The sequence below is a fragment of the Leopardus geoffroyi genome, chromosome C1 (assembly GCF_018350155.1).
Source record: "Leopardus geoffroyi isolate Oge1 chromosome C1, O.geoffroyi_Oge1_pat1.0, whole genome shotgun sequence".
Classification (NCBI taxonomy): domain Eukaryota; kingdom Metazoa; phylum Chordata; class Mammalia; order Carnivora; family Felidae; genus Leopardus; species Leopardus geoffroyi.
This window is the reverse complement of record NC_059328.1, coordinates 135,666,045-135,690,862: the sequence shown is the minus strand read 5'-3', so window position 1 is coordinate 135,690,862 and position 24,818 is coordinate 135,666,045. Positions and strand designations below refer to the sequence as shown.

The following is a 24,818-nucleotide window of genomic DNA, read 5'->3' as shown; positions in this document are numbered from 1 at the left end:
CACACTGTGTGTTGCTTTCTCCTTGCATGTAAATTTTGATAACACAATCAGGTTTCTTTAATCTGGTTCCATCAGTAGATTACGTCCTACAAGTCAAGGGCAAAGTTAATTGAACATGGCTGGTATCGAACCAGGTAATGATGAAGACTTAAATGATGCTTTTTGAGGATGATTTTTGAAGAAGGTGATGTCAAAGATTACGATGATAATGAGGAGGACGATGACGAAAACATGGCCAGGTGCTCTTTTGAGTTAGTACTCTTTGCTCATACAGCTAAGTCTCCAGAAAACATATAGTATTCCCCCTCAAATTAGTTTTTTCTTCCCGTTACATGGAAACATGTTATGCGTCAGAAAATATATTGTGCAGAGTGCATGGGATTTATTTCTCAGAAAGCAGAGAAATGGTAAGAATTTTAAGTGTTCTCCATACTTATTTAGATCTCACATCAGGAGATAAAACAAATGAAAACTCTGACTTGTTAATAATTTACATTTTAGTGGAAAATTCATACATGCTGTTAAGATACCTCTAAGACCCAACACAGAAAATGCAAATAACTTACATCCACTGTGCACTCACGATTTGTCTGAGAAGAAAACATCATCAATTTTTTTTTAAAGGTGTTTACAAGGGAATATGGACCATATTTAGGGGGTTATAATTACAATTTCAGGCGACTCTTTTGAAGTATGCTTGGAGATGATCTCTCCATTCATCAGGTGTTTCTTACAGAAAATCCACCAAGGTCTACCTCACCACCTAGGAGGTAGCTTGCAAATAGGGGATTTCTTTTCAGCAAGCCACACCATCACTTTTCTCTAACAGCTTATGCAAAAGTTTCACGGGGGAGGGAAAAGCCCAAGCCAAAAAGAAAGAGAGAGAGAAAGAGAGAGAGAGGGAGAGGAGTGTGCATGACAATAACTACCTCTGTCCCTTTGGTTTTTGTTCTTTTCATGTCATGGAACTTTTTAGCTGTGCTGCCTGGGTAACTGCTCTGGAAGGTTGGAATATCTGTTGTTGAAGGAGGTTTGTGATTGAGGGCCCTCTGACACAACCTTTTGTTGCATTGAGGTGTTTGATCCTCTTTCCTTTTCTTCTAAAACCAATCCCATCCCTTTAAAAAATGGATAACCAGCACTTCTTTTACTTATTGTCAGCTTCTGGAAAGTTACCGTGGGGGTTTGTAGAAGTTTAACTAGTTAACTCTTTGCCTGCTGAGATGCTGCTGATAAATATTCTTCTTCTGTCTGAACACGAAAGGTTTGAATCGCTTTTATCAGGTATATGCTGTTTTTACTCATGCACAGCAACTGAAACGCACCCCGGGTCCCGAAATAGAGTGCTTGTGTTCAAGGTCTTGAAATGCGAGAGTGGTTCGGGCTTTGAAATGGGACACATCCTTATCTTTTTGTCCTCAAACCGAAACGCGTGAGAGGTATGACTCTGCCATTTGAAAAACTTGATAAGATACACTTTTTTTTTTTTTTTTTTTTTTTTTTTTTTTTACTGCAGGAACGACAGGCTTTGGTAAAAAATAAATGCGATGAATTACTTCAAAACTGGGAGGTGTAACTAGATGGCAATGGAAGAAAAGGGCCTCGGAATGAAAAGTGTAGGGGTCTGGTTCCAGCCTGCTGACTAAATGCTGGAATAGCTTTTCCCCAAAGGAAGGGACACGGCCCAGGCTATGGGAGAGAAAAGAAGCTTAAATGGATTATTTAACAAAAAAGCAACTTATGGCTTTTAGATAGTGACCTACATTCTGCACACAATGATGATATTTTTACGGCGGTGATAGGGTTAATAACCTCACATCATTCATGTAGTGTTTTTTGAAAATTGAATTTTACTGCTACAAAGTAAATGTAACAGCCCTCTGGAGACAATATTACAGGCACTTTATTGTTTGCTAAGCTGATGTCATCTTTCTACAGACTGACTTTAAAACAAAGGCAGAACATTTATTACAAATATCACTGTGTGAAAGGAAATCTACTGAAATATTGTTTAGAAGGTGAGCTGATAAAAAAGTATTAATACTTGGCTTTGATCATCTTACACTATAAAGTTGTGACTTCAAAATGCTTCTCATGTGATCTCTATTCAAGGCAAAAACTTCATCCTGGAAATTCCTATCCACCTCTCTACCATTATTTGCCTTCAAGTTGGAATATTTGTTTAAGCTTCCCGGGTGTTTTGGATACATTTTTACTCTGTAAGGCAATTTATTAACACAGTTGATGAGCGCTTGAGAGGGAAATTAAGTAGCACCTTTCAAAGACGATGTATGTATGATTTAAGAAACGAAGTATGGAGATGAAGCTGTTCAGTTTATATAATGAACTTTCAAAATCACCTGTAAGTGGTGGCTGGAAAGTTTGCAATTTAAATAAGCTGTCTAAGGCTTTGCCAGGCAAGCATTCTGAATGGCAGGCTGCTTGCAACTCAGAGAGTTTGGTCTCTATATCTGATGCACGTGTAATATAGCGTGAAGTTGTTTGTGGATCACACAGGAGCTTCTTAGAGCTTCATTTCCACACTGTAGCCCTTGAAAATGTATCAAATGAGGAGACACGTTTGGCTCTTCCTCACAAGGCACAAGTAATTTGTTTGTAAATCAGTTACTTTTCAAGAAAAGTTAAATTAGGGACAACTTTGGCTTCTTTGATGTTTCCCACTTGGAAAGCCAAAGAGCAAATTAATGATCATTTTGAAGTAATCATGATAATGAGGAAAATATAATTTAGCGGGCTACACTGTCTCCAAATCACTTTTCAGGTGTGGTGTATGAATAACAGCCCGAATGACCAAAATAGCCTGATGGTGTTTTTCTAAGAAAATGATTTAGTGCTCTGCTTTTGTCTCTGAAGCCTGGTTAGAAGGAAAACACGGGTCAAGGAAATTGGGTTAGAAAAAAAAAAAAAAAAAGCCTGGTGTGGGGTAGGTGTAGAATTATATGAATAATGTCTAGTAGGGAGCCTGTGGGCACTCACCAGATCAGCAGACGAGAGTCTCGCCAGTGTTTGTGAGCTGCTCAGGACAGACTGATGACATTTATATCAATCAAAAATGAATCCACAGACATTTACTCAACATGCTCTGTGAAAGGCATCGTGGTAACTGGTGTATGGGCCATGCCCTGTACTTACTGCGATTGAACCAGGAATCGAACTGCAGCATGTAAAAACCTTGGGTTGCTAATGTGTATACTTCTATATGAGAAAGCCATTGTTTTTTTTTTTTTAAAGCATACACCTATTTGAAGCATTTTACTGTAAACCTGCCAACAGGGAAGTCATTTTATATTCGGCCAGTTCATTGTCATATTTGACCAATATTAGCTACTTATCTGGTGCCAGGTGCTTTAGCACCAAGGGTCCAAATGTGAGTCCTCACTGACACAGATCAGTGTCAGAAAATATAGCTTGGTGGAGTCAGAGCCTGGCACATTGTGAATGTTTTTAAAAAATCAATATTCCTTAAATACTTACTATTTCATAAATGTGCAAGAAAGCCATGAATGTTTGTTGAATGACTGATAAAAATGAATTGAGTAATACTCAAGGTAAGTCCTTGATTCCATTTATGTACTGGAAGGGGCTGAGATTCCCCCTCCTTAACCAGGTCAGCACAGCTATAAGAAATGACATGCTTGAGTCGGCCTCAAAAAAAAAAAAATAATAATAATGTTTACCATGTGAGTAAGGACAGGAATTGTCCACTGATGATGGAAACAGCACCATAGAATATGGTATGATTTACCGTGCCACAGCCCAGTTCTGGCCACTGCACACCTTCTTGATGTTGCTTTTTGGATTTGACTGGTGCCCTTCTCTCGCTGCTCCCTATTGTACGGTCAGTAAAACACACACACACACACACACACACACACACACACACACACTCTGTCTCTCTCTCTCTCTCTCTCTCTCTCTACCATTGGGATTCAATTATTCACCTCCTCAAGTAAGAACGAAAGTATCTCCTTCATCTCATGAAAGAAGAGAAAAAGCCTTCCTGTCCCTCACTTCTATCTATAAAACTCAATTTCAGTTGTGTACTAAGAGAGCTCAGTTCTGACCACTGGTTTTAAGTATCCAACACGTAAGAAAGAAAGAAGGGGGTGGGCAGTTAATATTTAAACTACCTACCAGTCTTGTAATAAAAGGATTTTTCAAACATCGAGATGAATTTGGTGCCAAGATGAAATCATTACAGTTACTTTTCGTCTCCAACTTAGCAAGAGATCTCATGGATGGGACGCTCAGAGCAGGACAATTTGGGACAGTTCCAGCTGTATGAGGCCTGGTGTCATTACCTCCATAAATAGAATCGAGCTTCCTTTCTTCTGCAGCTCTACATTTCCTTGCCTTTGATTCTCCTCCTTTGCTTTTTCTCCTGGCAGGCCTTTCCTCTCTCCTGTATCAGCCACTCCATAGGCAGATGTGCCTCTTTTTCCATTTGCCAGACACCCCCCCTCTCCCAAATCTTCCAAACTACTCCCCTTTGAAGTCTCTATTACCGATACAATCACTTTTGTTTCCCTTCCATCCCCTCTCTCTCCACTCGAGCTTCTTCTCTCCCTAACCCCATTAGTTACATCTGCTGCCCCTACCATTCAGCCTGTGTTAAATCGTAATGCGCTTGACATAACTTCGGTTTGTCTGCTAAGTACTCAATCAGCACGCGCTGCTATCTTCTGATTTGTAGGAAAGGGGGCAAGAGTGAGTAAGCTGCCTCAAAATGCACTAAATGATTCAGCTCTGCCCAATTAGCCCAACTAAAATGGGAAATTGACAACTAATGATAATGAAATAAATGGGTTTTAGTTAAGAATATAAATCCCACAAACTTGGTTCCTGATGCCTGTGGTAGATACTGTATCCTTCATATGGTGCTCAGATGGCTCAGGGGATGTAAGGATGGACGAATGAAGGGAGGTGTATAAGTAATTGCAGTATTTGTTAGTTGACTGGAGTTCTTTCCCTGCGATTCATTAATGGACTTTTAAGGGATCTGCGAGCCACCAGAAATCGCATGTAACATTGTGTATGTCCATGCATCTTCCTGGGCAGTGGGGCCCCTACACTTAATCCGATTCTTAAAAGAATCTATGTGTGACCTTCCCAAAGGTTAAAGACCCCCGGAAATAGGTGAAGACACCTATTTTGTCGGTGTTTCCCTATGGTGTGGTTCCCCTCCACCCCCCCAGCACATTTTAATATCCTGCCTGGTTCGAGCAGTTCGGAAAGTAGAAACATAGGGTTTTAAAAGAAACATTTACCTTCTTTAAGAGGAAAAATGTTTAAACCACCTACCAGGTTATACAATTTACTTTTCTTATTATTTTAGTTTTACTACAATTCAAAGACAGGCCTTTTTTTTTTTTTTTTTTTTTTTTAACAATGGGTATAATCACACATCTGAACATAAGAATTAGTTTTATGCAGTTCCATAGAAAACCAAAATCTTGAAGAACACTTTCAAAACAACCAGAGAAAAATAAACCATTCCTTATGTCAGTCTTGTTAGAGAGGGATTAGGAAACTGGCAATTATTTTGGCGACCTTAATTGTTGCGCGGCAGGAAAATATGTAATTAGAGCACGTTCCCAGGCCCGCACACACCTGCAGCACATCGCACAGTTTAATGTCAGCTTTCAGTGCCCGTCGGTGCCAGGTTCTAGCACAGCCAGTCACAGTGATGCTCTGAGAACATTTCGGACTCATGTGCTGTGGCTTCTGTGTATGAAAGAAGCAGGCATTTACACGACCACACAATGGGGTGCGTTGCCGCAACACTGTTTTCATTCTTTTCTGACGCCCACCTTCAGCACTGCCCTGGTTTACTCCGTTTGAGGTTTTATTGTTACGGTATAATAGTCCTGTACATTTTTGAAATTCCCTTATTATTCAGCTTATTAATACAGTACTGACTTGATTACCAGGCAGCAGTTGCACGGTAGAAGATTCAGATTCCGTGCATTAGCTAAGTCAGAAGCTGAGTACATTCTTGGTATAATGAGAACAATTGTTTGACATTTTTTCTATGTCAGAAAGATGGGCTGTGGTAGTTCTCTCTATAGTTGCATTTTGGAATTCACTGTATATTCCCTATATGTTGCTGAGTTTTCATTTTTTCGTGTAGGGAGAGCTTAAAATGTACTCTCACTAATTTGAAAGTGTTTCGGGGTATGGGAGGACTCTATCATGATTCTCATTAGCATTTGTCTTCCTTTTTCTCTTTTATTGGCTTTTTACAACAGAAAGAAAGAGCTCAGATGTTAGGAAAAGTAGCTAAAGAGAAACAACAGTATGTGGGGTGTCTGTTTTTCAGATAATTCCGTAATCTGGCATTCTGATGGTTAACAGACTTCTCCCCCTGAGGGAGATACACTGTATTTTGCTATCTGACATGTTGTCATATATAAAGAAATCAATTGGTAATTAAATGATGCACCTTGTGAAGATGACAAAAGGCATTTGGTTGCGAAAAGAGAACTGGGTTTTGAGGGGTTTGTAATGAAGGCCTAATGACTATTCATAAGAGATTTTCAGTCCGTTGATCCACTTGACTGGAAAGTTCTGCCCTGGAGAGTTAGTGCTGTCAGTTTCTCTCACCTCAGAAAGCCGCCGCAATCGACGGTGTAGAGGATGAGCGGGAAATTATCTAGCTGTTGCTGCAGGCCTGTCTTAGGTCACATGCAGAAGGCACATCTGGCTTCCTGTAGGTACAACCTCAGGACATAAACTTTGGCTAAGTTTTAAACCATAAATATGTACGAGGGACACTGAATAAGTTACCTTTTATTCATACTTTCTTTATTTTAGATCGCGTGCAAGTTGTGTGGGGAGGCTGCCATTTTGGCCTTCTTCTTCTCCCAGTTTTATCAGTTGCATGTTTGCCTGTTAGGCTAACAGTCCCTGTTTGGGGAAGCTGTCGAGGACCGAATGATAACAGCCTCCTCAAACCACCATACCTTGGTGGTGAATATGTCAAAGTCACCACGAAGGAAGGTCAACTGAGGCGAGTAGAGAGCCTATTATTGGGTAGTCCTCTTGGGGGGGTGCTTATTGCCCTGTTTGGCACAAGGCAGCGTGATACCAGAACTTCTACACATAAGACTACATACAGGAATTACAGAACATTGCTCTAGCATCTGTAGAAAATGACAACAACAAAATCCATGCATTCAGAAGCTACCAGTGACTCTCAACCGTGGGCGAGGCACAGTACTAGCCTCAGGACACAGAGATGAGGGAAACGAAATCTCAGCCCTCACAGTTTCTGGAGAAACAGACCAAAAAGAAGGGAGTTGTACTATAACACGGGAAGAGCTGTGATCGAGGTGTATAACAACACAAGTCTTCGAAGCCAGGGATGGATTTTCTAAGAACGGTTGGGGTCCGTAGGTGATGTAAAAGATTCTTGCACGTGTTACTCCTTTCCACTGGCAGAGCCGATCTAGCCAATGAAAGGTGAGTGGAAGGAGTGAGGTGCTCCCGTGCTTCCCTCTAGAATCCCAACGAACGGTAGTGGCCGGCAATTCCTGTACATATTTACTCTTGTATCCGGAATCTCACCTAATCAAAGGTAAACACATTTATCACCTCATTAAGGCTTGGCTTATGGCCTCGTGAAAGTGCCATTTGAGGTGGAAATGTCCATCAAACTCCTTGTCTGGAGCATCTGTAAGGGGGACGGACTGGCCAGCGAAGCAGGCTTTAATCTCTCGATATCAAAACAATTTAACACATAGCGTGTATTTGAGAAGATGTCACTGATGATCCCTCCTTGTGTGTTGTGGTTACTGAGTTGTGCTGATGTGTTTGCTGGAGCTGTCAAGGTGGACCAAATGAATGGACAGATGCCAAAAAAACAATTATGCCTATTAATGTACATTGATTGCTTGTTTAGGTTATAAAGCAAATTAAAAAATACATTAGTATTTAAACCCTTTTATAGCTGGGCTAATGATGACTTGTAATATAGTGTCTGGTAAAGAATATTCTATAATACCTGTGAAGCCCAGCTATGTTATCTAATTAGTCGACTTTGACTTAAGTGGCTATAATTACGGAAGTGAATAGTCGCCTCTCTAAATAACAAAATGGTAGATTTAAATATATAAAGATGTTGACTTGATTATTTAATATTTGTCGCAAAGACAAACCACCTAAATAGAGAGATTAATTCCACATCAGTGCAACATTAAAAGGGAGAGAGGATGCCAAGAATCCCATTAATTTGGGATATAAGTGCCTGAAATTTCCTCGAAACATTTACACCAAATAGCAGCAACAAGATGATAGCAAGCAGTTCTCTCTAAGGAGAGAGAAGTAAGGCCAACACGGTTGGAAGGTGCGTAAACTCACACACCTGCATTAGGGATGGTGCGTTCCAGCGGGCGCCAAACGTGGCCACCATTAACCGAGCTGTGAGGCACTAAGCTAGGTATTTTGTGTTTCCTCAGGTCCATTGCCCCTTGCTCCATGAAGCCTTCCCTGAGTGCTCACTGTTTCCTTTACTCTGCCACAAATCTATGCTTTCAATAAAGATGGCACTACTTGAAACCATAGCAGGCCACTTGTACGTCATTGTCATTCTCCCGCGTGTTTAAGTTAGATAACCCTGCTGCCAAGAAAGCTTTTGTATGTATTTGCTTAGTTGAATGGCCAACTTGAAGGGGAAGAGGTGACCTCTTTTTCTCTCTCTCTCTCTCTCTCTCTCTCTCTCTCTCTGTGATTTACTTTGGCTATTACTTTTGAAACATACATGATATATCTCCCGATTAGATCGTGTTACCTCCTTGACCGGCTGTCTGGGAATTTCCATACTTCCTGACAAGAACTTCGGGTGAATTGGCGTATACCGTTTTTCTGCTCCTCGCCCTATTTCCTTCAAGGCCTTTGAGTCATAAGCGTTCAGTACCACAGTGAATAATCAGTGCGATAGCCACGATTTGGTTTTTCCTTTTAACTTTTGGGGGTTACTTTTGAACACAGTACAACTGCTCAGAAGGGCTTTTTCACAAATTGTTTACTGTGGCAGTTGCTACCCTATTGGGCTTTTCACTCTGAACACGCAGGCGGAGAGCATTGATGTCGGTGTAGCAAATAATGTGTACAATTTTTAAAAACCCTGAATTTACTGAATCCCCATATTATGCTTTCATGCTGCTCTTTCAGAAACTATGCTAATACAATACCCCTATAAACCGATCTTGGTCCTGGCAGGCCCTATTGGAACTAATGGGGCCTGACAATTCTTCAGTTAAAAATTATACATGAGGGTCACTTTCCCTTAAATTATCTATTGTATGCCAGCTGTTCACAACTGCAGCGCTTCACCTTCTTTGCACTGCTAGAAATGTCTAATTTCCTCATAATATCCGTAGCAACTCCTCTCGTGGACGGCCCGGAAGGTAGTGACCCTTCGAGCACACCTTCGCGGAAATCACACGGGAGCTAGATTTTCTGTCTCCTTTATTTTTATTTTCTTTTTGGTCCTGGAGAATGTTTAGATGGCTCCTTTCGCCTGTATCATGCCACAGCACTTGAGTTATATCATAATTTCTCATTTGCCGCACAACTTTATTCTATTTTTATGCTCCTAAATGACGCAGCTTTAAGTGCCCGTGAGTGGCACTTCCGTGCTGTAAGCGCCATCAAAGCCAACCTCAGACAGATAAAACTCCTGGCGTTGTTGGGTTTTTTTGTTTGTTTGTTTTGGGTTTTTTTGGTTTTGTTTTGTTTTTTTGCTGGGGAGGGGAAAAGATGCGTCGTCACCAAGAAGCGCCTTTTGTTTCTGAGGCCTATGAAAACTATGGCCCGTAGAACCATTTACCAGAAAGAAAAAAATCACCCAAGTCATGTGTCTGAATGAAGGCTCTCTTCTCAAACGTTCCTCGTTGCTACAGAGCAGTTATCTTTGGATTATAGTTAAAAGGAGGTGTTTTTTTTTTTTTCTCTTTTATTCTTTTTGTTTTTTTCCAGAATGCTTCCAAGTGAGGTATTTCCCCCAAAGTTATTGGACCTTTTTACCAACAAGTGGCTGGGATTTTAATGAGCTTCCCACTCCCTACCCCCACCCCATACAGAGTAATGGATGGCCAAGAGTGGATGTGGTACAAAGGTGACACATTTAGGGATACTTTCTGCCTTATTGGTAAAAATGGGGAGGTGGGGTGAGAGGATTTCCTTGATGAAGTAAGTGTGATGTTAGTAGTTATTTCTGTAACTCGGTGAAAATACTGCCTATTTAGGGCCTAATTTTTTAGCATATGTTACCATGCATGTACTAGAACGGTGGCCAGTGCTTTCTGACTCTTTTGGCTATTGAGGAACTTGCAGGTTATAACTAGTTGCTGTAGAAACCTGGTCATCTGGATGCTTCTCAAGAACACACGATTATTTTTGAAACCTCGGTGCATAAGCCAGAGACTGCAGCAGTTGGACAAGGTCACATATCGGTGGCAGCGACGTGTCTTTCCCCTTTCCATTGTGTGATCCTCCGGGGTCTGGGGCATTAATATGCAACGGTTCTGTTTTTCTTTCAGGAGGACTTGTAAACTCTTTAAACAGAGGCACACAGTTTGCAATTGTTGCGGTACTGAGTGGGTGTATAGAAGCTGGGGCTGCAGCCTTGTCCAGTTGCACATAGAATAAAACTGACAATGATGCAATGGGCCTGGCATGTAGACAAGTCCGTGGGATGGATGAATGGTGCGGCTCTTGCCGTCCGTCCGGTGGTGGTAGGCCCTGTAATAGCTAGCGTAGGAAGGGTGGTGAAAATTGATATGCACTATTACTACATGTATAAAACTTAACACTGGGGCCATTGCACAGGTGGGGGGTTCCTGTTTATTGATTTTTATGACTTTGTTAGAACATACGCTTAATGCTTTTATACTGCAGGAGCTCTGGGAGGGCTCACCTTGGGTAATAAACCTTTCCGTACTTTGCAATCGCTCACGATTTACATGGGGACTCATATTATCCAGCACAAAGCTCGCCATCCCACCACCCCCCCCCACCACCCTGTCTACTTGGGTTGAGGAGTGCTATAAAAAAAAAAAAATCAAAGAAAATAACTCTAGCACTTACTTTGAATTTTTAAAAAACCTGTCCACTCCCGCTATGAAAATGGCCCCTAATTCTCATTACTCATATTTCCAAGAAAAAATTAGTCACACAAACTTATGTTATGTGTTGTCTCAGAGGTTGAAAGCAAATTAGGTTTCCAATAAGACAGTACATCAAACAAAGTAGCATGTTCTTGATGCCGATGACTTTTTTTTAGAATTATGGTTGGACATTTTTGGCAGACAGATTGTCTTTTGCTCTATCAAAATGACAGTTTCTTTTGTAACTGCAACATTCATAATTAGAAGGAGAGAAGCAATCTGCCCAATTTAATATACTAAAAGAAGTTTAGACTCTCTGCTAGTAATTTCATTATTTTAAAATTTGAATTAATTGACTTAAAATAATACAGTTAAGAAGTATAACTAGCAGGATTATGGAGAAAGGTTTCTTTTTCCTTAAAAAAAAAGAGCACTCTTAGTATTATACTTCAGATGAGATTACAATTTTCTGTTGATGCCAGGTGCCCTGTTCTAAGATTCAGAGCAGGAATGTGAATATTCATCCTTGCAACAGGGCTGAGAGACGTTGTGGGGAAAACCCTGGGAACAAGGTCACTTTAAACAAAAAAGTTCTCCAAGTTTCCCATGCTTAAGAGGCTGGCTGGGCTTAATTAAAGTCAATGGATGACCAAAAAGGAGGGGGGGGGGGGGGGGGGAGGAAAAGAAAAGAAAAAAAAAGAGGAAGAAAAGAAAATGAAAGAAAAAAGCAACAAACCACCCCCACTTCAATCTCTTTCTGGGCCACCATTCACATTCCATACCTTAGCTGTTGCTGTTTAACCTCTTTATATCTTTATATCAAGAATACTATTTCTTCAATCCCCCTAACAGCACTGATGTGCCCACCGGTGAATATCACTCTTCCGCATTCTACGTCTCTGACCTATGTCACTGTAGGTGGCCCTCGCCCGCTGCCACCACCACAACAGAAACAAATCCAGCATCGTACTCAGAATGAAATCATCATAACATAGCGACCTTGTTCTGGACGTGATGTTTGGTTTCAGCAACCTTCTTTTATGCAGCCCTGGGCAAGCTTAACATTTCCTGTTGGCTCAGACGGTTACCTTTCTTCATATTTTCTTCGGGCACTCTCTTTAGGGGACCCAGGATGCTGTGTGCCCAGGATGCACAGGGCCAGAAGTTGTGGAGACTGAAAATTCACAAGCGTGGAAGGCCTGTTTTCCTCCTGTGTAATGGAATGAAGCCTCCGTCCATCTTAAAAAATACATACATGGCAAGATCTCTTTTCACTCTTCCTGTATCATTTGTCACACTCAGCTCTAAAGGAAACCAACTCCTTAGCTCTCTTACCTTATTTTGTACCTTAGCTGACTTTCATCTTTGCACGAGCCATCAAATCTGGATGTGACAAATACACGCGTTAAAAAAAAAAAAAAAGCGCTTCATGTATGAGTTGGTGGGTGTTTTTCTCTCCCACAAGAAATAACAACACTAAGTATTATGTACATTTTGGGGTATGTTTATAAGACGGCAGGAAATTTTTTAACCCTGAAAACTTTCTGATTGTAAACTATGCTCTAAGTCTACAGGGGCTGTGTTCCAAGTCCTCCACTCTTTTACAAGTGTGTCGCTCACAGACCCGTTAAGCGGGAAGGCAAACTTCCCCATGGCGGTTCTGAAGTATGACGTCAGGCTTAGCTGCCAGGTCCTCGGAGCACTTACTCTACTGGACGCCTCCATTTCAGGGCCGCCTCTTGTATTTGGATGGTTCCACGTATCCTTTTTCGCAGTCTTCTGTCCTGGAGAAGAAGACATGCTCTGTTTGGTTCTCGTGTGTCCTAATATACTATATATCAAAAGATATACACATTTGTATAACTCAGGAAGCCAGGGATTAAAGCACAATGTATCTCAACACAGCCTCTTCCGAGGTCTCTAAGAGCTATCTAATGTTTAAGTCTTGGGTTAACATGGACTATAGGATTATAGTAGGTTGTATAGATACTTGTATCTGTACATGCGTATGTTTGCACATGTATATACCTGTGTGTGTGACTTAGGGCTATGCTGACATATTATTTTCTATCTGTTCATTTATTACAAACAGCAGGCGAGCAGACATTTCGCCTCTCCTCTCACTCTGGTCCACATCATTTAAAAAAAGACTGCAGGATTTCCATTCTAAATTAAATACATCTAAGGGTACATCTTTTATCAATTCTTTATTCTTAGTATCTCAAAATTCTGAAGTCTTCTTCCTTTGTCTCAAAAAGGGGAACTGCTGAAAGCATTTCCACCTGGATGCTTAAATTATTTAAGTTGCAGGAACCAGACCTTTTCCCTCCTGAGTAGTTGTGGGTTTTAAAGGCTAAAATTGCTTCATCATGCCAAAGTGAAAGTATGCATAAATTATTTAGTTAAACCTGAGAAAATACAGACTTTTCCCAGTGATCTTTCAAGGGCTGCCTACTTAAATTTCAGAAGAATGGGCAGGATTTTTTTTCTTTCTTTTAGAAAATTTAAGTATCTGCTGTGTCTTCCAGCAGTTGAAATGTGAACGAAATTACAGGATGGTGATCTTTGAAAGTCCAAGCCTCCTATTGTCCAGTATATCTGTATCATGCCCAAGGTGCATACTGTAGACTGAGTCAATACCAGTAAGACTCATCCAGCTGACAAGCATTGCAAATTATTTTGAGTGTATTCTTATGAAAGTCAGGTAACTTATTACATATCTCTCCCTGATGCTAATGTAAACACCAGTGAGTATTTCCAGTTCAGTGTCTATTCATTCAGAGTTTATATTTCAGTTATAAAAAAATAAAGGAAGGCAATTTTACAATATTATAAATCATGTTTAATTGATACCCCCCTTTAATTTTGGTAAATAAAAATGCCTGAAAATGTGAAGTAGTGTGTGGTACGGTGGTGGTGATGTGTATGCGTGATGACATTAAAGAACCAGTGAAAACAGCCCACAAACATAGGCAAAAGGGGACGGATGTCAAATTCTTACAGAGTATAAGGGACTCAGTTTCCCAGGTACATTACAGAATCCGTGACGTTACGTGTCTGTTCTCTAAATTAGTCTTGGCATTAATACTCCAATGGCGTTCTCATGACTGAGAGGAGAATAGTATGTTTAATCGAATACCTAACCTCAAACCCTCAAAGAAACATTAATTGGGACAGAAAAAAAAAATGTCAGCCAGAAAGTTACGTATAGGAGTTATTTAGTCTTTTGTGGAATCCATTTGAAGTTTACGTTCAAATACATTGGGAGATAAGAGTGACCACGGTAGAAGAGCAACATGTAACTGGTGAGTTATTGTTATTTAAAACCATGAAAATTTAAAAAAAACTTTCAAACACGATAAAACCTCTTCCATTGCACAACGATGGGCATCACTTAATCCATTGATACATGTTTGCCATGTTGCAGACCACGTGCTCTTCCTCCAATCTTATTTGGTTTTTCTGCAACTTTTAGTTCAGTTGCTCCCAACCTTGGCTTAGTTCTCCCCTTCTCTCCATTTCTCGTTTTTGCCTGGGCACGGATGTGTCCACTACATCAGATGAACGAGATGAGTATTACACCTATGTTACCGTATGCTGCTAAACAGTTAGAAATTCTGTCTTGGCTTTTGTGTGCTGACTTAGATTTGTATCCCAGAGGTGACAAGAAAGAGCACAGGTAGAATGTGGGGTCAGATAGGATCTGGAGGCAGGGACCAGATCCAGATTCTACCCTAAAGGTAATTTAGGGGGAAGTCCATTAAGAATTTGAGTCTCGGTTTACTCATCTATAAAACCATGATGATGATAATTGCACCTTCTTCCGTCAAAGGACTGTTGTGAGGATCAAGTGGAAAATGGCTATGACTGGGCTCTGCTGTTGGTAGAATAATGCATAAATGTCAGGCATTCTTACATAATCAACCTGGCCTCCCAAACACAGGAGAAGAAAAGAGTTTTTAAGGCACACACGTGACCCTGGGAATGGAGCTATTATATATAGCCTGTAGAGACAGTGCATTTTCTTCTACGTACAAACATGCCCCCCCGTGGGGGACGCCTCTCTGGCCAAGACAATGGTGGGAAACCCTGGCTGGTGGCGGTGGTTGTGCTGCTGGGATAATTGAGAATAGACAGGAGGGCGACTTAGCCATCAGGTGGCTTCTTTCTAACTGCAGCAGGTTCTCAGATCCCTAGGCTGGCCCAAGATGAGAGAACAGTCAGTAAAGAGAGTCTGGCACAGCAAGCGTCTCGGTGTCATCTGATTGTGAAATCTGCGTGTTTGCATTCTCATACAGTACTGGAGCTTAAGCCCTGGCCACTGTACGATGACTATGCAAGAGAGGATCTGGGTCCAAGGTGGGGGGAAGGGAGGTGTTTCTGACCCAAGGAGAAGGCTTGAGTAGAGTTACTTCAAGGAATTCTATTGGATAATCCCAACCAACCATATTACGGCATCAATTATTATATTCTGTGTAATGATTTTTTTTCTAAACCAAATACATGGTATGTTGAAGAATTTTACAAAAGGTCCCCTGTTTGAACCAGTATGAACTAGGACAGAAGTAGTCAGGACTGGTCCAGGAAGGAAAGAAATGAGAACTTTCGAACTTGTCCAATTACCACTGCAGTTGTTTGAGGAAAATTGAAATGAAAGAAGCCAAAAAAAAAAAAAAAAAGAGAGAGAGAGAGATTTATAAAGAGCTTTTTTAAGCTTCAAAAAAAAAAAAAAAAAAAAGCCCACACACTTATCATTGAACTGTCTGCTTCTGAAAGGAGTTGCAAGAGTCCCTCATATCCACTCAACTGTGCGTACATGTTAAATTGTTGTTTCCCTTTCCCTTACACTACTACAAGAGAAAGGAAATGCCTAGGCAAATAAACTCTGTTAAAATAACTTTACGGTTGTGACACAGTTTGACAAAAGCAAAGGAAATTCAGAGTCACAGCTCATACTCTATCCTCAGCTGATTCCACTGTGGAAAATAAAATGCTTTAAACACACACGTGCGTGCGCATGTGCGCGCACGCCATGGAACAAACCTGGGATAGACTCAGTCTTAAGAAATGGGCTTCTCAAGCGTTGAAGTCTCTGACTTTTCCATCTTTGAGTCATTATAATAGAGTTGCAATGTATGCATTCGTCACAAATCTGGTCAGAGTGAAAGAAAAGTAATTGGCTGAGTACTGTTTGCAAAGTATAAGCCACCTCTATTTTTAAAGACCATGTGATTTTAACTCAAAGCAGTCTCTCCTTGGGGTTCAATGAGCTACCCTGAAATAGATTTTAATTGTCATGACTCCCTAGGATTTAGGTAAGATAACAAATTTGCTTCTTTCCAACAGTCCTCCAAGCACCATAGCACACACAGAGGGAAACATTTTGACCAAGATCTCATATTCACTACTGCTATGCAAATTATAAATCTAACAGAGAGGTGATATATCATTTTTATTAAACTTATAATATGCTGCACAAATAGTGTTTACATAGACGAGTATAAAGTTAATTCCCTCCCGGGAAGCATTTCTAAAAAATATAAATTGTACTTTGAGAGTTAATCAATTTGCTTTTTCTCTTTTGGCATTTTAATTGAAGCCTCCAAACTGTATACTTCCTCAAAGTATCAGAAAGCAAATATCAGTTGTGTGGTTGTAAAATCAACTCTTAATTTTCTTTCAATGAAGTAGCAGATAGGCAGCCTGTAAATTTCACCTATATTACTACGGAGCTGCGGCGCTATAAATTCAAAACAGTGTGCAGGTTGGTAGAAATTGAGGTCCAGGCAGCAAGGCATGTCCATAAACTTTTCTCAGGTTATTGGAACAGAACGAATCAAAAGCGGTTCCTGGTTGTATGATATTCTCTTTTGATAGAGCAGACTTCTTGTCGTTAGCAATCCAAGAGCAGAGGTTAGTCAGAGCAGAATGTAATTTCTAGCAATCTGACAGACCTGCGGATTGAAGCGGCAGGTTTTCCCTTCCGATTTCAGGGAATTGCTTCTTACTGTGACAAATGATTAGCTGTTATCTCTGACTGAATTTGATTTCTACAAGCAGCTGAGTCAGGTAACTTTGCAGCATTTGAGGGGGTTTTTACAGGAAATGAAATCGGCTCCCTAGTCATATGTGGACCAAATGAAATCTTCCCTGTCAGGGCAAAATTGTGCTTTTGGTTAATTGGAGGCAGATTTAGCATAGAGGGTGTGTGTAGTGATGTGTGTGATGTGTGTGAGGAGTGTGTGTGTGTGTGTGTGTGTGTGTGTGTGTGTGTGTGAGAGAGAGAGAGAGAGAGAGAGAGAGATGCTGTGATGGTATAGGCAGGCACACCCATGTGCACATTCACATACATGAGGGATAATTTCATGGCTCTCTCCTAACTTTCAAAATCCTGAGTTCAAACAAAATGCCTACCTTCTGCACAGGGTTGACACTTTTAGTCTAAACTCCAAGTGAGGACAATCATATGGGCATCAGAATGATGAGTTCCCAAATAAGAACGTCCTGCTTTCCAAAGAGTTGGAACTGCAATATTGATCAAACTACAATAGATACTGAGCATGGTTTTCACGAAAATATGCATCAAAGGGCAGCTGCTTTCAAAGCAAGAGGTTTAGGTAAAATAATTCGTTCTTAATCTCCTCCAGGCTCCAGTCTACATTTTGAATTGCGAGGGGTTCCAGTGATGGCAAATGTCCTCTAGATGATAAAACAAAACAAAACAAAACAAGCCTGGCATGGGAAGTTCTGAGTTTACACAGTGCCCCTTGTCATCTGCTTCTGACGGAGCCTTGACAGTGTCTATACAATTATGACCTGGCTTATCCTTCTGTGTATTGTTAATAATTGCTCTGGATATCCTGAGTTTGAATAGTTCACTTTTAGTATTTCACCCGTTTGTGAGTCTTCTAAAAAGTGACCATGGATGTTTTGTTGTTTCTAATCTTATTTTAACAACCGAAAATAAACTGGATTTTCCAACTGTCAAAGCAACACCGTTAGGGTCACTATTAATAATATACCTGACTTTGTGATGAACATAATGGACTTTGTTTATCAATCCTAGATGAAGACAACAGAGGTTGGTGGTACCTAAGTGAAAAGCCACACTTTTCTCAGATGTTAGCGTGCCATTCCTAGGTTTATATGAATAATTCGAATACGTCCTTGCCCTGTCTTCCAGACTTTTGTGGATCATAGCTACCGTGAGCCTTAGTTGTGCTAAATTCTTTACTTAGATGGATGTCCCCTACGGCAGATACGTGTGGACCTCTCCCTCTCATTTGCTAGAGAATAATTCTTTTAAGATATCAGTTCTACTTTTCCCCAAACTTCTTTGGCTTTCTATTGAATGGCGTAAACTTATCATTCCACGCTGGGCTGCCCCTCCCCCTTGCTTCCCTCGCCACAGAAAGGGTAGGGGGGAGGGTAGTTTAGCCCACACCTCTGGTTAGTATTAATCACACAGACATCAGGTAATCACCTAAGTGCACTCAGACATACTAATAGAATGATTTACAGACCAGGCCTTTGTGTTTTTCTAAATCTCATTTTAATTTATTTAAAGTGACAGTGAAGCTAGACTCCAAGCTAATGAGTCTATGCATAGAAATGATTTCTTTTTCCGCCTTTGTGTTTGCTAAAAGTTTCTGACTCTGAAATCTGAGGGGTGGGGGGGGAGCCAGCGAAAAAGGAGTTGAAGTAAAACACAGCACAAGAAAGTAAGGAGCAGGCACTGGTAAAAGATGAGAAATCTGATCTGATGGTCAGAGACCTGCCCTGGGTCCAAATAGGCCTCGTCCTACCCAGAACTGTCCAGACTAGACAGATGGGGACTTTGGAATATATATTTTAACGTCACACTGTCTGTGAGGCGACCGAAATCCTTCGGTATCTAACAGATTGGCCTTTTCTGACCAACAAGCAGTTGAGAAGGCTATAAGTCTCTGTTGTAATGCATATTAAATATAACGCTCACCACTTGGCTTGGCCTAACCTTAGTTGTATTAACAGATTGTTTGTTTTGATGACTGTGCCGTGAGCGTGCCAGATGATAAGGAAATGGTTTTGGATTAGTTAGGACCCATAATATAGAAACTAAATAAGATGCTAGACTTACAAGGCTATACATTTCCTGTAAAAAAAATGAATTCCCTTATCAGGATTTACTTGAAAGGAATATGTCTTATTACAGAAGGAGAATGCCTTGAGGAATGTGGGAAAGATTAAAGGCTTTTGTCAGTAGTTTAGGTTGGGACCAGGTTTCCTGTGTAGCCAGCCCTCCTGTCCCCACGTAAATGTTTTGCTTTTCCTCCTCCTCTCTCTTTCTCTTTAAGGGGAAGAGTAAGCCCTCCTCGCTGCCTGGCGGTGTCAGATTAAATACCGAGATGGCGACAGGAAAAAGGCTGGAAGGAAAAACAAAAGACAGGGGGTGAGAGTTATCAGGTTGGCGACGGAACTGCAGGCTTGTCGGACTCCAATTTACAGAAATCCAAACAGATTTTAGTTGACACGATCTGCAATCATTACCGCCGGAGCAGAGCTAATTAAGAAATTAGCTTTCCTGATTGCCTGTTCTCACAGTGATGAGTAGTTGAATAATGTTGTATGGCTGAAATGTTCTAAAACCAGACAGTTTAACAAGTGTTTAGACTTTTGTGGTGATGCTGTATTTACTTTATCTATAATATCTCTACTGCATCACTATTTGTTTTCTCTCCTTTGAGGCACCCCTTGATTGTTTTTTTTTTTTTTCCTTTTGCTTGGTTCACCCTCTCCCTCTTGGCATTCAATCAAGGCCTCCCCTGGCTTTAGCAGCAGAAAGGAGAGCGGGGTCCTGCAAACGTGTGGTGTGCCTCACAGAAAAAACTTATCAGAAACTTGGGACGCGTTAAAAAAAAAAACGTATTTCCTACCTAGTTACACATTTTTCACAAGAACCTGCGCGATCTAAAGTAGTATTTGATACAGACATTTCTGCACATGACTCAGTACAGAGTTTATTATAAATACTATGTGAAGGCTTTCTTTAGATCAGTACAAGTGCGTTGAAGTCACTGGGAAACGTGGCTTTGGACCTCAGATATGTCAGAGGACAGGGTTACAATCCTTCATCTTTCCCCACTGACCTTTGGGGGATGCAGCCTTTTTAATCCTTCCCACAAATTGTCAAACACATAGGAATGTAGTATCTGGTGAAAAAAATCGTTTGATTTAAAACTCGAACAAAGCGATGAAATGTGAGTGTCCTGGACCTTAGGAAACAGCATCCACACACCTTGGGCGACGCTATGCCGTATGCACACGTGCTCGCGTGCCCGTAACCACCAGACAGCACAAGAGGTAAAGGTTGCTGCCAAAAGAGAACAACTTCTTTCCGAAGCTAAAGAAGACTCGTTTGATTATAAACTCTCTCACAATACAGCCAAATAATAGAGATTTAACACAGGTGTGCAGGTGTCACTGTCAATACCACAGCGGGAGGTCAGAGTATCGCTAACTTCCAGGATGCTTCCTGGAAGAGGAAATTACACAATTCAAGATGCTTATCCTCTAGGATTTCCAAGTTTTAAAATGTAAATATTGATCTATGGGAACAGCAGAAATTTCCAAGTTTTGTTCTGGTACACCTTTAAATAATTTCTACACCTGTCTAAGAACACTAAATACTACTTTTTCTTAACAGAGTCCAACACCACCTTTAAATTACCAACATAAGAGACACTAAGCCAATAAAATGTGCAGTTTCCTTCTGGATGTTTATTTTCCTAAATACAAATTGCATTTCGACTGGGAAACAGTGGATTAAATACTAGAAACATCTTTTCTCCCGTGGAATTCTCTTTCCCCAATTTACCTGAGAGAATCTTATAAGGAATGTAGATAGACTATTACTTCCTAAGTAAATTTAAATTTAACACCAATTTACTCACGCTAGTATTTCTATATTGGAACTAACAGCTTCCATAAGACCTCTGCAAAGTGCCAGAAATATGATCTCATGCGTAGTAACAAATTTAAATGTGTTTTATTTTGCATGTCCCTTTTCCCTGTGCATTTTCCTCATCTCTTCCTTTCCGTGACTCCCTACTCCCAGTTTCTAAACCTCTCATCCACTCCAGAGACCCAGGAACACTGCCTAGGGAAGGAGCTAACTTGGAAAAATGCACCAGACTCAGATCTGCTATAAGTAACACGTAATTCTTATCCACACACTTTTTAAAGATTTGAAAGTAAAATTAGTATATTTCCCCCTGGAGTCCCTACAATCGATACAACATAACTTACTCCTGGAGTCTCTTACAAGCCACCCTAAAATACCTCATCAGAAAGACTCTGTGTCCAAAATGCCAAAGGTCACCTGCCCTTTCCTGAAACATTGCAAAAGTCTGACAACTCTTCTGACTCTGACTTAGGCAAATTCCTGACTCAACTGGACTCGCCAAGTACTACATGTCTTCATCCTTACTCGAGTCAGTTTGTAACCTTTAGCAGATCATTTCAGCCCAGTTTTTGTCCTTTTGGTCAAGAATGATGAATTTGGTTTCACGGTCACTGTAAGCCGAAGGACGTGGTGACCACATGAATGGTCAGAAGCAAGGCCAGCTCTCAAAACGGCCACCAAGTCTGTGTCAAGGCATCCACCTTTGTTCTATCCAGAAGGGAAGATACAAAGTTTCACGGCCAAACTTCACCTTGCGCTCAATCCAGCTGGGTCTGAATTGTAGCCACAGCCTGCGCTGCCAGCAGCTATTCGGGTTTTTAAAGATGTACTTACTATAGGTGTGGGCGGGTTTGGTTAGTAGTGTTGTTTGTTAGGGATGCTTGGTGTGGCTGGAGTAGAGGGGGACCTGTCATTGATGTTCCTTATGCTAGTAGGGGTTTCGGCTCCCATCTCAAAAATCAGGGTGGTAATAAGCAAGGAGCCCAGAGGAAACCACCGAGCACGTCTTCCCGAATAGCTCTCCCTGTCTCCTGTGTTCACATGCTACCCAGACGCCCACACCCTGCGTCCCCGGCAGCCTGCCTCCTTCTGAGGTGCAGTGCAAGAGGCCAATGTCAGGTTTCTCTCAATCTGCAGCAGAGAAGCTGCTGTCTGTCGGCCACCCCTGGCAGTGAGGGCAGCTCACCCGAGTGTGGCTTCCTTACCACAGGGCAGGCCGGCTGAGAGCTCGGCCAGTTTCTCTTCCTGATGCTGCTTGACTTTTCTTCTCTGGGATTTCCAAGGCATGGACGCTCGTTCGTCTGAAACTCTCCTAAACCTCCCGACTAAAAAAATAAATACCTAAGTACGACATAAGCAGCGCGCACAGGCAGGATAATTAGGATTGATGGGCTCTTTCAGGGGCACCAAATCCTCATCCTCCCCTTTCCAGTCACATTTCTCACCTGCTCACGCGGTGCCCACCTGTGGCTTGCTGGCATTGCCACTGCCTGCGAATGGGGAGGTTTCCAAGTTCAAAATGAAGGCTGGATCTTCTGTGGTAGGACTTTACCAGGACTGTGGGGAGTTAGCGAAGGAATTAAGGACAGTATGTTGTCCTAGTTTGTGTCACTGCTCCCTTGTTTATGTTCTTCCCCCGACTATTCCCACACCCCCTCTCCAGATTTTTGCATGGCTTTTATAGCCTCTAGTAATTATATCAGCAGCATGGAGTCTATTTTTATCTCTTTTGAATGTGTGCAACATAAATGTCAAAACCCATAAAATCTCTTTTTAGCACGTACCTTGCGTGCAAGGTTTCGGAAAGTGTGATGCAGCATTCAGGGAGATGTTGCATTTTGAGGTCAGACAGATGAAAACTGGAAAACTCAATTTCACCACTTAGCTGCGCGAACTTCCAACAAGCCCCTTATCATCTAGAACTTTTGTCTGCTTGTTCTGCAAAATGGAATTCTATACGATGGACAGCACCACATTCTAGTCACTTGTTTCATGCCTGGGATGCCCCTTTCCCACAGCAGGTATCTCCAAACACCTAATTTTGTTGTTGTTGTTGTTGTTGTTCTGTGCCTACGCGTTAAGATCTTTCAATGCCCTCCACTGCCCTTTGCCAAACTTAGAACCAGAGAAAGAACAAAAATATTACTGGGTCAGCATGAGTACTGTGAATTATTACAGGATCCCATCACAAAATTATTTACTACATGAGAGAAACACACAGAAGCCACCGTCACCTAACACTTTCTCTGCACTTAGCAAACAATAATAACAACATTAATAATAATACCACCTAGCATTCCCATGTGCCGGGCTCTGGGTATTTTGCGTGTGTGGATTCATCTACATCTTTACAACTACCCAGTGAGGTAGATCCTGTCTTTATCTCTCCGTTCAATAGAGGAAGACACTGAAGCAGGTTGAACATCTTGTGCAAAGTCACAAGTTAGTAAGTAGAAAAGTGAAAATTCAAATTTAGACAGCCTGACCCCAGAGCCTACGGAAACATAAAATGTAGGAGAGATAGGAGGACTTGCATTGCTGAGCTTTTCCAGCTTCTAGTACAAGGCTGTTTCCTCTCTTTTCACTTCCTTTTTGGAATTGGCCCATTAGGGAGGCCAAATGGGCCTGTCCGAAGGGCACATAAACCTGGAATCCCTTACTCAGCTGCTACTAGGTAAGGGTCACCGTGCTTCAAGGGATAGAATGGCCTCAGCACGTCCAAGTGGTCTGGTGCATTTTTCTTATGGCTTATTAGTTTACCTTTAACATAGATGGGGAGAAGGATTTGGAGAGTTGTGGAAAAAAAACGTGTTCCTTTCTAGTCAAAAGTATACTATTGTGAAGAATAAACAAGATGGAAGTAACATGGAGACAGGGAGGGGATAATCATAAAAAAAAAAAAAAAAAAAAAAGGGTGTATTTGATGACCATAAACAAAATCCAGCCATCAAAGAAAGAATATAACTACCATAATATATTTTGGGGGGCAAGCAAATAAGAGTCAGTTCTGTCAAGTTTCTCTCCTTTCTCGTAAGTGAATTGTTCATTTTTCTGGGCCTATTTCCACTGTTACCGTTGCAGAGAGCAGGGGAGGCCAACACCGCCGGAACCTACTTCTTTGTAAGGTTAAGGCGATTACTGACCAGATGCTCAGCAGCCAGAGAAATGCTCGCATGTAAAACAGAACAGGGGATTGAAGAACTTAGGAGGTGACATTTAGAGAAGTATGGTATCTTGTAAACACCAAAGTGCTTCAACTTTTATCACACTTGAAAATCAGTTCTCTGAAATTTACAGTTATTAAACTTAATCCTTAATCTTTGGTACGGTGCCCTTATGAGTCATCAGACAAACTCAGATGTGGAAGTGTTTGAGAGAAGAAAAAAAAAAAAGGAGAGTAAATTGATTAATGATCATTAAAATACCCTGGGATCTGGGAAGACCCATAGTAAAGAGCACTGGGCATGAATGAATATTGATCTAAAGATCCAGAAGATCTTTGCTGAAGATATACAATGTAACATGTTCTGCAAAAACAGTCCCAGAAATGAAATATATATGTATCTTCTCTGCATTAACTAAGCAGCTAAATTGCTTGCTGACTAGGTTGGAGAAAAGAAGGGCGGATATGGAAAGGAAGGAAGGAATGCTTCAGTATCCTTTGGCCCCTGATCTAGGGCGTCTCTGGGAAAAAGAAAGGAGTTGGAGCATGGAGTCTCCTGAGAGCATCATATGAACATTTGAAA

The 24,818-nt window shown here is 41.2% G+C and overlaps 1 protein-coding gene and 1 long non-coding RNA gene across 7 annotated transcripts in view; one reads left to right on the top strand and one right to left on the bottom strand.

Moving 5' to 3' along the window:
* Positions 1-24,818, top strand: part of ZEB2 (zinc finger E-box binding homeobox 2) — a 130,050-nt gene that overhangs the window by 47,549 nt on the left and 57,683 nt on the right. The gene's annotated exons all lie outside the window — the stretch shown is intronic.
* Positions 21,552-24,818, bottom strand: part of LOC123598890 — a 4,702-nt gene continuing 1,435 nt past the window's right edge. The window contains exons 4-5 of the long non-coding RNA XR_006712857.1: positions 22,518-22,629; positions 21,552-22,413 (exon numbers count right to left, since the gene is read on the bottom strand). This is a non-coding gene — a long non-coding RNA (uncharacterized LOC123598890). The remainder of the gene's footprint in view (positions 22,414-22,517; positions 22,630-24,818) is intronic.